General features: G+C 44.8%; 1 protein-coding gene across 5 annotated transcripts in view; it reads right to left on the bottom strand.

The window, feature by feature from the left end:
- Nucleotides 1–16117, bottom strand: part of Nav2 (neuron navigator 2) — a 382236-nt gene that overhangs the window by 176267 nt on the left and 189852 nt on the right. The gene's annotated exons all lie outside the window — the stretch shown is intronic.

The raw sequence follows: 16117 nt of genomic DNA, 5'->3' as shown, positions 1-16117 counted from the left end.
GGGGATCCTAACAGCGATCTTAGCAGTGACAGGGGATCCTAATAGCGATCTTAACAGTGACGGGCCATCTTAACAGCGACAGGCACAAAGCACAATCAAGAATGTAAATCTACAGAAAAAGAAACAAAAACCTTGCCACTTACCCAACCAGGGTGGTATAAGCAAGGTATAGGAAATAGCCATTGCTTTTGAATTATTTAACCCACAATTCCATTTCCCGATTATAGAAAAGGATCCAGAATTATCCAACTTTTGAGGAAACAATGTAACAGAGACATTAACATAAAACAGACAAAAAAATTAAAAAAGGAGAAGACACGAAAAATCTTTAGAGGAGAATAACTACCCACAAAAGCTGCTAAATCCTATCAAAGCATAGAAGTGAGACCTACACTGACACTTTGAAAGACTTAAGAAATTTTTTTAGGCTGGACTTTTTAAAAAAAACACCACCTTTTTTTGGTTTTGTTTTTGCTTAAGAGTGTAATCTGTGCACATGGCTTCCCCAAGGCAAAAAAACCACAAAAAACCCACAGGTTATCTGAAAGTCAAGGCTTCCCCTTGGCACTCGGTGAGTGTTTCCCTGGCCAGATTCTCTTCTCTGAAACGCCTGGAAATATTTCCAAATAAGAGCCAGAATATTCTGGGAAGCAGGGGGCTCCCAGCCACTGCCGCCGAGGTGGAAACCAGTGTCACAGAAATGGGAACTGCAGCAGCGCGGGCAAGACCAGCTCTGTTTCCCAAGGGACAGCTGCAGGGCAAAATGGCAGAAATGTGGGAAAGCCACAGCCCGGAGCCCGGTGCCCACCACGCCCCGCTCCCCAAGCATGGAGCGGAAAGGGTGCCTCCATCAGCACCGAGGCTTCTGCAAAGTCACAGTGACACGACTTACCTAGCGGCAGCCACTTTCTCCTGCAATGATTCCCTAGGAAAATTTCTCCAGGCTGAGAAGCTGCTCTTCCAATTGTCACAAGTGTTTTCAGTTAAACTGCTCATGTTTCTAATTAACTTTTGTCATCCACAACTACTCCAGTGCCCAGAAGCCTGGCGGGATTAACGGCTGCCTCTTCCTCTCTTCTCTGTCTCTCTCTCTCTTTCCCCTCCTTCCCTCTCCTCTCCCTTTCCTAATACCTATGTTCCGCTGCCTTCTAGCAACAGAGTAAACTGTGTACAGAGCGGCTTTTTATGATTTAAAAGTCAACGGCCTCAGAGGCTGAGTGAAGGCAGCGGGAGAGAGCTCCACGCCCGAGGAGCTGCCTCTCTGCTCGGGGAAGCTGAGGCTCAGGCTGATCCAAAGCAGACCTCCCAATGTTTTAAAACACATACATCTTCCTGACTTACTGGGGATTTGGGTTTGGAGGGGAGGGTGCTGCGCAATCCTCCCTAACAAAACTCACAGGCGTTGTTGGATCCTTTCCTGGGGAGAGCCAGAGACTGGCGTGGAGACAGGCTGGGAAACCCACCCACACTGTCAGCCTGGGAGAGGGGCTGCGAGGTCAGGAGGCTCAGTGCCTGGCACACGCTGAAGATGGGGGTCTTGCCCCCATTTTACGAGCGAGGAGCCTGAGACTAGGCAAGGTGACTAAGCGGCCATAGGAAGGGACACACCTGAAATGTGACCCCAGCTCTCCTGACAGCACCACAGCTACTGGAGAAAATGTGTCAGCAACAGCCGCTTGAATGACTAGCTGCTTTCCGGGTACTGCCTTTTCTCCTAGCATATATGCTGATGCATGCTATGTGTGTTGATGAGGTCCATGGTGGGCACACATTGGCTCAGCCACTCAACAGGAAGCAGCTGCACGAGGCTCTCTGGCTGAGATAATAGTGACACTCCAAGCCCAAGTGCCACTTCTCTTAGGACAATTGCTTTTCCCTTTACCTGGGATCACATCTGGGGAGAGGTAAAAACCATTCACTCATTCAGTGTGTTTGTTCATGCCAATATTCACTCACTCATCAAGCACCTACAAACAGCGGCTAGCGTACCTGGACACATCCATGCCAAAGCAATATCTTTGCCTCCGTGGCAGTCACAGTCCAGCCAAGCAGAACAGGCAGTGAGTAAATTCATCACTTACTTATGGCACATATAAGAAACTAAGTACTAAGGAGAAGTAAAGAGGACTCAGGGACGGTGGCAACAGGGTCCGTGCAGCGTTGCAGGAATTGTGCGATCACGCTCAGAGTTGCGGCCCTCTTTCCACAAGGAATTTTGGGCATTGTCTGTGTATATGGATCAACATGCTGTCCCCACCTGGAGCTCTTACAGGCCTTTCTCAGAAACAGCTCTGATGAGAAATGCCCCTGCGTACCATTTCCAGGTATTTCTCTTTTTAAAACACAGTTATAACTAGAAGTTACCTGACAGCTAACTCACTAACAACTAACCCAGGAGAACATAGACAGAGAGTTTGTCTCTGAAATGGCTGGACTCACTGAAGATGTGTCTCCTTTGGGAAAAGCTGGCAAGGGCAGGGAAGGGGCTGTCACCTGTATAGGGAGGATGGTCACTCCTGGTCACATCCCAGGCTGTGCCACCATGGCTCCCAGGAAATCTCTCCTGCGCTTCACACACCACTTCCTGTTCCCTCCACTGAATGCCACTTCCTCTGCCAAGCCGTCTGAGATTCCCCAGCTGCCTAGTTTGCATCCTATGGTATTTTTAGGAACCCTGTGCTTCCCAAGGTTTCTGTCCACATGTCCGCCCCCCAAGGGTTTATGGAGGTCCACTTGCTGTCTACTGTGCTCTCAGGACACAGAGGTGAATAACACAGGGCTCGTGCCCTCTAGTGACTCACCCGCAAGGGGTGCAACAGACCTCACAACAAACCACAAGAACAAGGTAGAGCAGTAGAGGGGTCCTCCACCTACCCTGAGAGGTGGCGCTACTAATTTCCCCTCTGAAGTTTGGGAAACCTTCATGGAGGACGTGATGGTGGAGCTACCATCATGTGGAGTCTCTGCTATGGGTTGGTTTATGACCCCATCGGTCCTGATGTCCTCCAGAGGACGGCCCCCTCCCTGCTCCCTTTTGTGTATTCAGTAGAGGGCTTCTACACCCTGGTTGATATTTTGACACTTGCAAACTGCATTTACGGCAGCAGAGATGTAGGATTTGTGAGGAGTCACTAGGGTTTTACTAAAACTTTTCAGCCTAAGCTCGCAGTGGAGGGAACAGATCAAAACACAGAGCTTCAGAATTTCTCCTTGGCACTTAGCCTGGGCTCCTCTGGTTCTGGAATTACAGGGATGTTTTCAAGCCATTCATCACAGCCATGAGAGGTTGACCTGGGGATGGTTCTGGGTTTAATTTCTGGAGTGGAATATCCTGAGCAGGGCTGGAGTGTACCCAGGCATCAAAGGATCGGGTCATTGATAGCTTGCACTCATATCACAGCCAGAAGTTCCTTACACTGCAAGAGTGGCTTCAGGTCCTGCACGGTCTTGTCTGAGGTAATGTGACACATTTCTGTCATTTCTAGGGTATCAAATCAGGGATCTCAGATCTTGGCCTGTTCCTTTGTCTTTGAAAGAAGCCATTTCTAATGCTGGCATCCTCTGACTCCTAGCATAAGACTTTCCTTGCGAGGCTTCTAAGATGGTGAGATAAATTCAGGAGAGGTGTGAGTGGGTAGCCCAAGCCTCAAGCGTTGTCACCCACTAAGGGTGGCATCTTAGATATGTCATTTGAGCCCTCTGGGCCTCCGTCACTGCATTTGTAAGAAAGAAGATAAGCTATATCTTGAAAGTCCTTTTGGCTCTGCTCCTACAAAAATATCAGTGGGTCTCCAAGAGGGCTGAGCCATGGCTAATCTTGATGCATGGGAATTCATGCACACAGCCGCCATTCATGACCTCCTATCAGCATTCTTTGCAGTAATACACAAGGAGTTTATCTTCAAATCCACTCTCCAGTGTTCTAGATACTGTCCATTACGGATGGAGAGAGCTGCCTGGGTTAAGGCAATGAACTTCGGAAGGGTCTTTGTCACGAATTCAGACAGGCCGGTGTCTTAGAAAACAAGGCCAGGGAAGGGAGGTGGGAAGGCAGGGTGAGTGGTTTAAAAATTCTTAAAACTTCTCTGCGTGATAACTAAAAGTTCTTGTTTCTTTTCTCAGATGTATGAATCTTTGCAAGAGCAAAGGAATCTAACAGGGAGAAGGGAGAAAAGTATAAAGGAATGTTCTGAGCATCCCATCCCCCAAACGGTGGTACACAGGCCACTCAGAGAGGTGAGTTACTTCTATTGTTTCCGAGTTATATACTTAGTTGGGTGTGGTGGTGCATGCCTGGAATCCTAGCACTCTGAGAGGCTGAGGCAAGACAATGGCAGATTCAAGCCCAGCCCCGACAATTTAGCAATCTAGTAAGATCTCAAAATTTAAGGGGGGGGGAGGGGGCAGGGATGTAGCTCAGTGTGAAGACCCTGGGTTCAATCTCTAGTACACAAAAATAAAAGAATGAATGAATGAATAAAAAAATAAATATTATCTACTTAGCTGGGCTTGGTGGTGTGGGCCTGTAATCTCAGCACTCTGGGAGGCTGAGGCAAGAGAATCATAAGTTTAAGCCCATAGTTTAAGCAACTTAGTAGCCCTGGGTTCTTTTATATATATATATATATATATATATATAAGAGAATTACTCAGAAAAAAAACTAGCCCATATATAAAAGAACATTTATGGATAGTAAATGGATATTGAAAATTTGAGTTGATTTAAGAAAAAATAAAATAAAAAAACCACAAGTAGTTCAGAGATTTGCCAGAAATGATGCAGAAGGTTTGTGAGAGATGGAAATTGGGAAGCAGTGCTATATTAGATCAGGACACACTTATTTTATATTAAATCTATGCTTTCAGAGGATGTATAATCAATAAGAAATCAAATCAGAAAGCTCCAATAAGGACTAGATTCAATCTCATCTGAAATAGCTACTTTTTACTGCCTGATTTATATGCATCAATTTAACATGGGATATTTTGCTGAGAATGGGCAGATCGGCAATATGATTTGGCCTTCCTGAGTGACAGATAATTTTAAAATATGGCTTTAACAATTTTCTTTTTACCATTAAACATAGTACAGTACATGACGATCTAGTAAACACCCAGATATCCCTGTGTAAAACTGAAAACCATGCTGACATATATTATGGGCAGTAAACCCTGCATATTCGACCTGAGGTTAACACAGTCCATGGTGGGTCCTCCAGGCAGTCTGGACTTTTCAGCTCTAAAATACCAGCTTACAAGGTTCACCCATCACCAACTGACAAACCACCACGAGAAGGAAAAGTCTCATTTGAAACACTGCAGACAGGATGCCTTTGAAGAAAAGAAAAGCCTTTTTTAAAAACTTATTTTGGGTTTAGAGAGAGCATTAATCCTCCAGCAGGGAGGGAAAAAGTTTGGTTTTTCTGGCAACTAGCCTTAACTTAACCTAACAGGAACTAAAAATACTTTCTAAATGAAAAAAAAAAACCTGTGTAAAGTAGATAAATAAACGTTTCTTCCTCTCTCTCTGCAAGGAGGAACACCAGCCCCAGCTTTCTTCTGTCCCCAGCTTTTCAGTTAGGGAGACGCTGGTGGTCTGGCCCCGATGCCAACAGGCACAAAGGGAGAGTGTCTGGAGCTGGCTGATCCTGGCTCCCAACACCGCTACTGAGATTTGAAACCTGCCCTGGGGGGGTTCCCAGCTTAAATCCTCTCCAAAGCCTTTGGGGAATAGACCTGATAATTGGGCCTGGGAAAATGTGTGCAGTTTCCTAGCATTTGTCAAGGTGTCAATCTTTAGCATTCACATTTGTTAGGATAACTGAACCCAGTTTATTTTATTTTTTTAAGTATGTTTTCAGAATTGCTCAGGTCAGGTTCTGTAGAACCCTACTAACTGCTAGAGGGTCACAGGGGGCATGTGGAGCTGGCATCCATTCAGTTCTGCAGGATTCTGGAGCTGGCACCAGAGCCTTCCCAGCACTGCTGTATCAATGTCTGGTTCAAGGTCATGCACTTAAATGTAGCCTGGTCCCTGGCTCTTTCTTGGGAGGATCTCAGAAGGCAGAGAATGTAGAAGAGGCAAGAGTATGGGTAGGAAAGTGAGAAAATGTGGGGTTTGGAAAGTGCTGGGTTTCCACGGATCTTACTGTGTGTCCACATTTCCATGGGCTCCTAGAATGCCCAACCTAGAAAACAGATTATGACCTATAATAACCAAATATATTTAAAAAGTTCCGTTGTTTGCGTGAATCCTATCAAAATCCTAATGGCATCTTTTGCAGCAATAGAGAAATCCATCCCAAAATTCAAACTATGAAATTGATTTCTTACCTTACACCACATACCACAATTAACTCAAAATGCATCAAAGGCCTAAATGTCTCAAAGTGAATCAGAGATATAAACAAAACAGCTCAAACCATAAAACTCTAAAAGGAAAACACAGGAAAAGTCTGCATGACATTGGATTTGGCAATCATTTCTTAGATTTTACACCAAAAGTGCAGGCCATCAAAGAAAAAAGAAAGGTACACCGGATTTTGTCAAGATTAAAAACTGTGCATTTAAGCACACTATCAACAGAATGAAAAGACGATCTATGGAGGAGGATAAAATATTTACAAATCCTATATCTGATAAAGGATGGGTGTGGAGAGTATGTAGAGTTCTTACAAGCCAAGAACAATAAACCACAAAAGTGAAGGACTTGAACTGTATTTCGTGAAAGATAGACAAATGACCGGTACACACATGGAAAGGTGCTTAGGCAATGCAAATCAAATCCCCAACATATCACTTCACACCCTGGGGATGGTGGTTACTTAAAAAACAAACAAACAAAAAAATGCCCCTAACACTTACTATGCTGTACTGTAGTTAGTAGCTGTACCTGACTCAGCTGCCTTACTTACAAGAATGGCTGATGTCCTCTTTCGTACCTAGACATGACTGTTCAAAAAAAAAGTCAGTAAATAAATAGAAACTAACCTTCACTGGATCTGTCCATGTTACGGTTTGTGTCTGTGTGTCCCCCCAAAGCCTCATGTGGTCAGGGGGAGGGCTTTTAGAGTTTGATTATGGGTGTGAGAGCTACACCCGCCCTGGGGTGGAAGTTTGCATATGTAAGGGAGAGGAAGAGGCTGCTTGCGGCCATTCCTCCCTTTTAATGCTTGTTGCTTTTGCTGTGTTCTGCTGCCATGAGCTGTAGCCCTCTGCCATGTGCCACTCTGCCTTGTAATCTGCCAAGTATGGACTGAAACCTCCACAAACTGTAAGTGAAATAAACCTTTCCTTGCTTAATTTTGGGCGTCGGGTATTTTGTCCCAGCGAAGAGAGAAAAGTAACCAAGACAGTCCATATGGCTCAAAATTAAAATCAGGTGCGCCTGACTTGCCCCCTCCTGCCTAGTCATGTCCGTCACAGTTATTCTTTCTGAAGCTAAGTGAATTCAAATGACTAGAAATCTTGGTGATGTTTTTCATGTATTTTCATCTACATACATTGGGAATTTTAAATACTGGGTCACTTAAAATTTCCTGTACAAATACTCTAGTGCCTTGTGGCGGTGTGACCGAAAATAAATGTGCATTATGTGAAAGCACAGTATCCTAACGGATGAAGCCTTCTCCATCTTGCATGAGCTGTGAATTTCCTACTTTTACTCAGTGAATTTCTCCTTCTGGAAGAAACCCAAGAGGCCCCCAACAGCCAGAGCAACCATTGGTGTGTTTCTTTTTACTATATGACAAGGTTATTGTTTTTCTTCCATGCCTTGTTTTGGATAAAACTAAGTGAAGCAATAGATAATGCAGTCATTTGTTTCTCTGCTGGTAGCTAAAACATAATAAAAGAAAATAAGGAAATAGTGCACATTTTTCAAAGTAGTTTTTACTACCTTTTCTCTGAAGTGTTTCATAAAGCATGTTCTAGAATCCCATTAACATTATAAATAATTGGCAAAGATAAACAAAGGTTAACTTACTAAAAAGATTTTCTTACAGTTGAGCTTATATTTAACCTTGTGAAAATACTTTTAAAATAATAAATTCTTGAAATTTCTCTCACATACACGCATCCTTTACATCAAAAGGTGTCCCACACACAAATGTTTAAGATCATTCCACTCATCTGGATAAAGGAGACAAGTTGTTTGACTCCTGGCATTTGAAGAAAGATATCTTTAAAAATAAAAGATATTCATATTCTTGTCTTTCATTTCTTGAACCCACAGTACCCTCAGAACACATCCTTTCTCTCTTGAACTTATTTGTTCAAAATCCCAAGGAGAAAACTTCTGCTTTAATTGGCCAAGCCACTTCTCTATCTTGTACCATATATGGCTATAAGAAAGTACAACATTGGCCATAGAAAGCCTTTTCCCTCCCGCTCTTAAGGGTGTATGAAATTTCACAGCGGGACAAGAAACATTTTACAGGGGAGAAAATCCCGTTATTTGAGCAGGTCTCTGTATACAACCAACAGCCTTTCGGCAGAGAGAAATAGTTGTTCATGGTTATAAATACAGCTCTCTATCACAGGGTTAGGTAAGGAGTTCTGTAGTCTCCCTCTTCCTGTTCTCTCTTTGGGCAAAAGACGGGCTCTGCCAAACAACCTTAATGCAAGCTTCCTTGCACTGAACAATACAAAGAGGCAGTAACAGAGAGGAGTCCATGGTCAGGTCAGTTTGGAAAACAGAGGGCTAAGTAATAGCTTTCTTGTGCACAGGACTCCTCAGTCTTTTCTGTGTTTACTAGCGCTGGGAACACATCCGAAACTATAACGGTTTGGTATGATTCCTAAATGTACTTTTCTCCAAAGTGTATTTTTGCCACAGAGTTGATTCTGTGGACTAGCTCAAAGAAAAAGGCTATCATGGGAGGCATTTTGGCAAATGCTGTTCTAATAAGGGGACCAAAATGTGTGTACACCCCAAATCGGAAAAGGCAGCTATCCACCAGGTAACAGGTGCCAACCAGGAGGGCAGGCAGGGGAAATGCCCCCTTATTTCCCCTGTGACCTCATACCCTAGTACAGAGTGGAATTTTCTCATGATACACCCTTGGAGAATTAAATACTCTTAATGTGTACCTGCTCTCTCCTTTCAAAAGGATTCGTATAAGGCTCTGAGTAAAGGCCATACAGCCATGTGAAGAAAGGATTTCTATTACCAGCTAGGCTCACTGTGACTCATCACAGGGACATAGCTGTGCTGAGACCCAGTGGGACCTTGGCCACGCTGATGCGGAAGTGACATCAAGACCAAGGAAGGAAGGCCCTTCCTAGCTGCTTACAACCAAGACTATAGCTGGAATGGTGGAAGCTTAGAACTGAGGATGGGGAAAGGCTGCTTAGAGATGAGCTACTTTAAATTACTCTTTTCCTCATAAGGGGATCAGAGGGCCGGGGATTTAGCTCAGTGGCACAGTGCCTGCCTGGCATGCGTGAGGTCCTGAGTTCAATTCCTGGTAACTGCCCCCACAAAGTGGGGGTCAGGGACTTGGGTGGTAATGATTTTTCCAAGGTCTCACATTTAGTAAATGCCACAGGTATTACTGAACTCAGGACCGCAGAGTTTGCTAAATAATACAGCTACTGTGGGCTCCCCCAAATATACCAAGTTAAAGCTTCCAGCATGGACCCAAGAAGGCCAGAAGCCAACCGTGAGAGTCCCAGTGTTGCTGTACTACTTTGAGGAACTGTAGTTCCCCCAGACTAAGGGCCAGGATGAGGACCACCCCAGGCCATCCCGGGACCTTGGACCCAGAAGGGAGAGGAATCAGGGAACCGCAAAGGGGGAAGAACTCTATGAACAAAGAGACATTCCTTTCCCTTTGAGTTTTCTACCTAATGACACAAGGGAAGGGAAAAGACCAAGGCAACACATGTCGAAGCAGGCCTGTGACACAGGGAGGCCACGACTCCTCACAGCTCCAGGTCCCCAGAGCTCTCTTTGGGACAGCTGAGGCAGGCAAGGCCAGGGGTATCTGCAGCTACTGTGGAAAAGTGAGTTGGGCTGACCCAGTTGGATGGGTTCTCTGTCTCTCTTCAGAGCTGTCCTCTTTGCATATTCGATTTTATTTGACAAAAAGTTTCCATGGAAAATGTATATATATAATATTAGTAGTAATAACATTAGGCATTAAGAATAACAGCCAGCATGTACAGAGCATGTACTTTGTGCGAGAACCTTTTATTTTGCTGACATTTTTCATCGGTGTTACAAATCCAGCGAGGTAGCTAAGCGTTATCCCAGTTCACCAAGGAGGACACAGACGGACGGGGCATTCGTAAGGGACCCAAGATCCAACAGATTAGAGCCAGGCAACATTACTGACAAGTCTGCACACGTTCGCTGCATTTGTAGTCTACCCCACCTTCCTACGAGACACGAACTGGACTCTCAAAGCATGTGCTGCCTGTTTGTACAAGATACAGTATTCATCAGGTCTTCCGTTAACAGCTTTTAGAGACTCAACAGCAAAATGCACCGAACTCTAACTTCTTCCCTGAGGAAAAGGAGATGTTTTTCCCCTTCCAGAAGGTTCTTTTTTAAAATGCGAATGGCAAACAGTTTAGCAATAATTTAAGTATGATTTTTGTTCTTCAAAACTGAAGATGCTAGCAAGATGTAATCTCTCTGCTGTTATTTTTTCTGTCAATCAAAGTCAGAAGCCAACCGAAGAACCAGCTCATTGTGTTCCTCAGGGGGAATCAATGCAGTAACTGAGAGCTGAATTGGACCATTATTCACTATCTGTGATTGGATTATGGCAAATGTGCAGGAACAGAAGAAAAAAGGCAGTCATTTATCCTCATTCTGCCAAGTGTGCAGACGCTTGGTATCAGGTAGATCAAATAATTTCAGGGGTCCATGGATGTTCCTGATCCACACACAACCCTCCCAGACTCCTGAGCCTTTTCACCTGCCAGTTGTCTTCTGAACGGAAACAGAATTCTTTTTCTGAAAAAATGAAATACATGGAGGTAGAAAATGCCCCTAGAGACAGCACACTGCCTTTACTCACCCAAATCAGGAAGCAATTTGCTCCAGGTGTCTGTTTTGCTTTATGCAACAGGCCGGGCTGTGACAAGTTGGCGGTAGGGTGAGGTTTTGAAATGGAGCACTTGTGTGAACGAACCCTAGTAACGCGGTGTAACGCTAAGGCAGCTTTTAAAAATCAGATAATGGTGATGAGGGAGAGAGAATGCCAAGGTAATCATCTTACTCTGCTCCACAGAGTTGTGTGAGCACAGAACTTTGTGGATGAATTCACCTTCATAACTTGATAACCTTGAGTTGCTTCGTCTGGACAAGTGCCCATGTATCCGTAAGTAGAAAGAAACCCAACCCCAATAACTACCACTTATTGAGCAGCACTGTGGGCCAAACACTGTACTAAAGGTTTTAAATAATGTCACGGAGCAAACTCACTGAAAATAATGGTTTCATGAAGTCCCACAAATACCTTATGAAATGGATTCGCCACGGATCAGAGATGTTAACAACTTGCCCCAAATCATACTAGTAGGTGGTACAGCAGGATTTGTACACTAAAGCCCATACTACTCTTGATCATCACCATCCACTCAAGGAGACAGTGACCACAGCTCTCTTTCTTTGCTGTGGGGAGCAAAGAGGCAGAGATGTGAACACAGACTACAAACTGCGAGAAGTTCTGCATATTAGTTAATTTTCACTCCCCCTGCTAGCCCCGGGCTTTCTTAAAGCAAGGCAGAGCTATACAGACTTTCCTGGTAGTGTTGTGTGGTAAGCATAATAAAATGAGGGGGTGCCCAGAAGCCCTGCTGACCTAACTCTGGAGAAGAAGATAGAGGTACCCTTCTGGCCCAGCCAATCCTGTGGCCGCCCAGGCTCACTCCAGGGGGCTGGCAAGCTCCCCTCTGTGTAAGGCAGGCTTTGGCCCATGGGCTCATCTACCTCACCTGGCTAACTAGAGGCAGCCCAGTTCCACACAGCCTGCCGCCTGGAGTGGTGACTCAGTTGCTCCTGGCAGCATCTTTCTGTTTCCTGAAGGACGGAGGAGGAGGACACAAGGGGTTTCTTTACCCATACTCAGGGCTGCCAGACGTAATGTGCAAACCTGGTCCCCTCACGAGCCAGGGTGGAGCTTCTAATTCTAACTTCTGTACATCTAAGTGTCTTAAATGCTCTCCCAGAGGATCTTCATCATCGTGAATCATGAATTCTGGATGTGTGGTAACCAGGGAGATGACAAGGGCTAAATGTTCTCTGGCCATGCTTCTCTTGGACTCTTCCATCCACCAGCCCACCAACTGTGATTTTTGTTTTTTGTCTTGGACAGTTCTTTTGTTGCAGGTACTTTCCCAGGTGTAAGGAAAGAGCAATGAATGCATGGTTTATGCTTTCAAGGGGATCTAAGTAGAGCGTCAAATAAAAGGAAGAACAAACCGCTGGTATTGAGGTATGGAGATGAAACCATGGATCACAAAACGCAGTCTGGGAGCCAGTGGAAGTCAAGGAAGTCATTTAAGCCACTTTTACTGTTCTTGCATGGAACTTGCAGAACCACATTCTTTACAAAGTGGCCAAAGGAAGTCTAGTGTCTAGGTACTCACGCCTCGTGATTAAAATCAAGCTCAAGAGAACAAAACACAGAGACTCTGCACTTAATCAGGGTAAAATCTGGTGAGTCAAATAGATTCATGATATTAATCACAACCAGGGATTCCAGGGGCATATCCATTCCATCCAAGCACGGCGAAAACTAGGACACATCACCCAGTCAGAATGTGCTTCGCTGTACAGCGGGAATGCACACACTCCCATGCAGCTGCACGCACTGAATTTGTCTCCACCGTGAACCCCTACAAGTCACCTCCCAGCCCAGGCTAGGGAAAAAAACCAGGCTCACAGACTTGACTCTCTCATTCTTCCCTAAATGTGGCTGACAAGCAAAGTTGATGGTTTCGAACCATATCAAACTGACCCTTGGCCCGGTCACTCCCAGCTGTCAATCTGCATACCACTAGTGCCAGGCACATGACTAAACTTCTTCTATCTTGAGGCATATTTTCAACTAAAGATGTAAATGAGTGACAGAGACCCAAAGGTGATTTTATCTTCCCAGTTTGAGACTGAAGGGAGGAAACAAAGGCAGGAAAGACACCTCAATTTGGCCCCACATTGACTAACACTGAGGTTGTCTTCTTAAGAGAGTGCTATCAGGCCTGCTTCACGGAAGAGTAAATTCTAGCAGGGGGCGGTTGAGTCATTGACCCAGGGAATGCAGAGGAGGGATGGAAGCCCAGTTCTGTCCATTGTGGAGGCTATGGCTAGAGCCTCGGGCTTCAGTAAAAATGAACAGATCCGTGGCCACAGCTCTGGAGCGAGGAGGACATGGGATGATGAGCGGGTAGAGAGTATTTCTGGGAGGGCCCTATTATTAGGATAAGGAAAGTGATAGGATTTCAGCCAGGTGGGAGAGTTGCCTGCTTGGAATATCCTTGACCAGCCACTGGGGCCATCAGCTGCATAGCTAGGGACTGGCAGCCACCCTCCAGAAGACATCGCTAGGAGACATACGGTGGGTCACACTTCCCTCTCCTGACACTCTCGACTGTCCCATCAGCTGTCTAGAGGACAGGTACGTCCTGACGAGGATGCAGGTTCACAGGAGCTAATCGCTTAGTTATTCCAGCACCACCTTCCACAGCAAGGGCCATCAGGTGCTAACCCGTTCTTCCTGTGATGCTCATGGCCAGCGCCTCCTTTCGTGTTTTTGGTTCCCCATTCTTTGCCCGTCATAGACCAGAGCGCTTTGGACTTACTACTTGTCTGGCACAGACCTGGCTCCTTCTCTAAGACAGGGATTGGTAAACCAGGGCCCAAAGGACAAATCCTGTCCACTGCCTGGTTGTTTGTTTGCATTACTTGGGACTGAACCTAGGGCCTTCACACCTAGGGCCGCATCCATGGCCCCTTTGAAAACTTTTTGTTTGAAACAGTGCCTCCCTAAGTGGTTAAATTGCCCAGGATGGGCTCAAACTTGTGCTCCTCCTGCCTCAGCCTCCCAGACTGCTAGGATGATGGGAACATACTCCCACGCCATTGCAAAGTTTTATTGGATCATAATGTGCTCATTCACTTATTTAAAGGCTATAGCTGCTTTCCCATGACAATGGCAAAATGCAGTACAGACCCTATTGCCCTCCCAGCCTAAAATAATCACCATCTGGCCACTTCTCAGAAAGTTTAGCAATTCTTACTCTAAAATATTAATTTTTTGAGTTCAAGGGCCCTATTTCATTCCTTTTTTTCCTGTCTGGTACCTGGCACAGAATAAATGTTTATGGGTTAAGTGAGTGAATGGAGGTATGAGGGTTAGAGAGACCTCATTAAATCAACCGAATAGGGCGAAGATATTAATTGGCAAAGCTTTAAACACCTGAAAAGAGATGTTCTAGGTTAAATGTTTTTTTCTACTTAAGTCAGTTAACACCAACAGGGTCTCTTATGCCTTAGTACACGCTGGATTTTTTTTTTCTCTTAAAAACATAGTATTCCCTTTCTCTTCCTTTGGTCTAATTGCAATCTCTAGGTGAGGCTCCAGCCCGCAGTACTAAACACTAGTTAGTATCCATCACCACCCCTCCCAGGTGGACGTTATTTGGAAACAGGATAATTTGTCTTCCAATTAAATGCTGGAAGCTATGGTCTTTTGATACCTACATTGGAAATATCATTTTCCTATCATCTGCTGTTTATGGTTTGAATCATTTAGTAACAGCTCAATAATTTATTAAGCACTTATTGTATAAAAGGGTCTGTGCAAAGTGCCTTGCTTGCAGTACTAATTTAGCCTCACAATAATTCCACAAAGTAGATATTGCTACACTCTGATTTTATAGATGAGAAAACTGAGACTTAAAGAGATTAAGCAGCCTGTCTAATGCCAGAGGGCAGGCATACGTCTATCTGGCTTCACATTTGCAACTGTAAGTAATTGCTGTGTAGCTCACTTGTCTACTTTATCAACAAATATTAGGTACAGTGCTACCTTGGTTCACGAATGCTTTTGTTTGCAAGCAATTTGGATAGAAGTGTTTGGTAAAATTTTGTTTTTTTCACCAATTCTGCATCAGGTGACAAACATGACTATGGCCATCTTTCCCACACAAGCATGACCATCTTTTCCAAAACTGTAGAAAAAATTAAGTTCATGAACCAAGGTACCACTGTATTTATTAAAGTCTTTTACAAATACTGTACTATTAGAATTTCTTTATAACAGCTGAGCATGGTGGCACACACCTATAATCTCAGTACTCTGGGAGGCTGAGGCAGGAAGACAACAAGTTCAGCCTGGACAATTCAGTAACTTAATGAGACCCTGCCTCAACCAACCAAACAAACAAATGACAGGGGGCAAAGCATAGTGTAAAGGCTCTGAGTTCAATACCCAGTACCCCTCCACCCCCCAACACACACAATCTCTATATATGAAACTGCAATGGCATTGGAGAGAGAAAAGAAGGCATTTCAGCCCCTGACCAGAAGGTTTCAGCCCCTGACTAGAAGGTGCTCACCTGCTCAGGAAGGACAGATGGGCAGAGTATAAGGACTAGAGAACTGGTACAGCGTGCTGTGGGAACTGTTAGAGATGGGCTTTCAGTTCAGTCTCCAGAGGCCAGAGGAGGAATTCTAGAAACAAAGGTGAAGCTGAGACCTAAGCAATGACTTAGAAACTCAGGGCAAAAGAGGATGAAGCCAGTGGGAAGCATTTCCAGCGGAGACCAATGTTGTAAATGATCACATGTGGTGAAAGTTTCAGACGGGGAGGTAAAGGGACAGCAAAGAATGAGGCCAGCTCACAGAGTCTTGTGAGCCATAGTGAGAGTCTCCAAATGTCGAAGAGGGAGAGGAAGAAGGGGGAGGGAGTGGGAAGGAGAGGGGGAGCAAGAGAAGAAATGGGGATTAAATGACCCAAGTTCCACTCACAGAAATTCACTTGACTACAACTTTCCCCTTCTCAAAAAATTGTCTTCTCCTCATGAAAATAACTTCTGACAGAGGCTACCTCCCAGGGCCCCAGGGAAAACTCAGCCCTTGGTGGGCTCCATGATCCACTTAGCT

The sequence above is a fragment of the Chinchilla lanigera genome, unplaced genomic scaffold (genome assembly GCF_000276665.1).
Source record: "Chinchilla lanigera isolate Chin_1 unplaced genomic scaffold, ChiLan1.0 scaffold00075, whole genome shotgun sequence".
NCBI lineage: Eukaryota > Metazoa > Chordata > Mammalia > Rodentia > Chinchillidae > Chinchilla > Chinchilla lanigera.
Note: the sequence above shows the minus strand (reverse complement) of the source record. Positions and strands in the feature narration are given on the sequence as shown.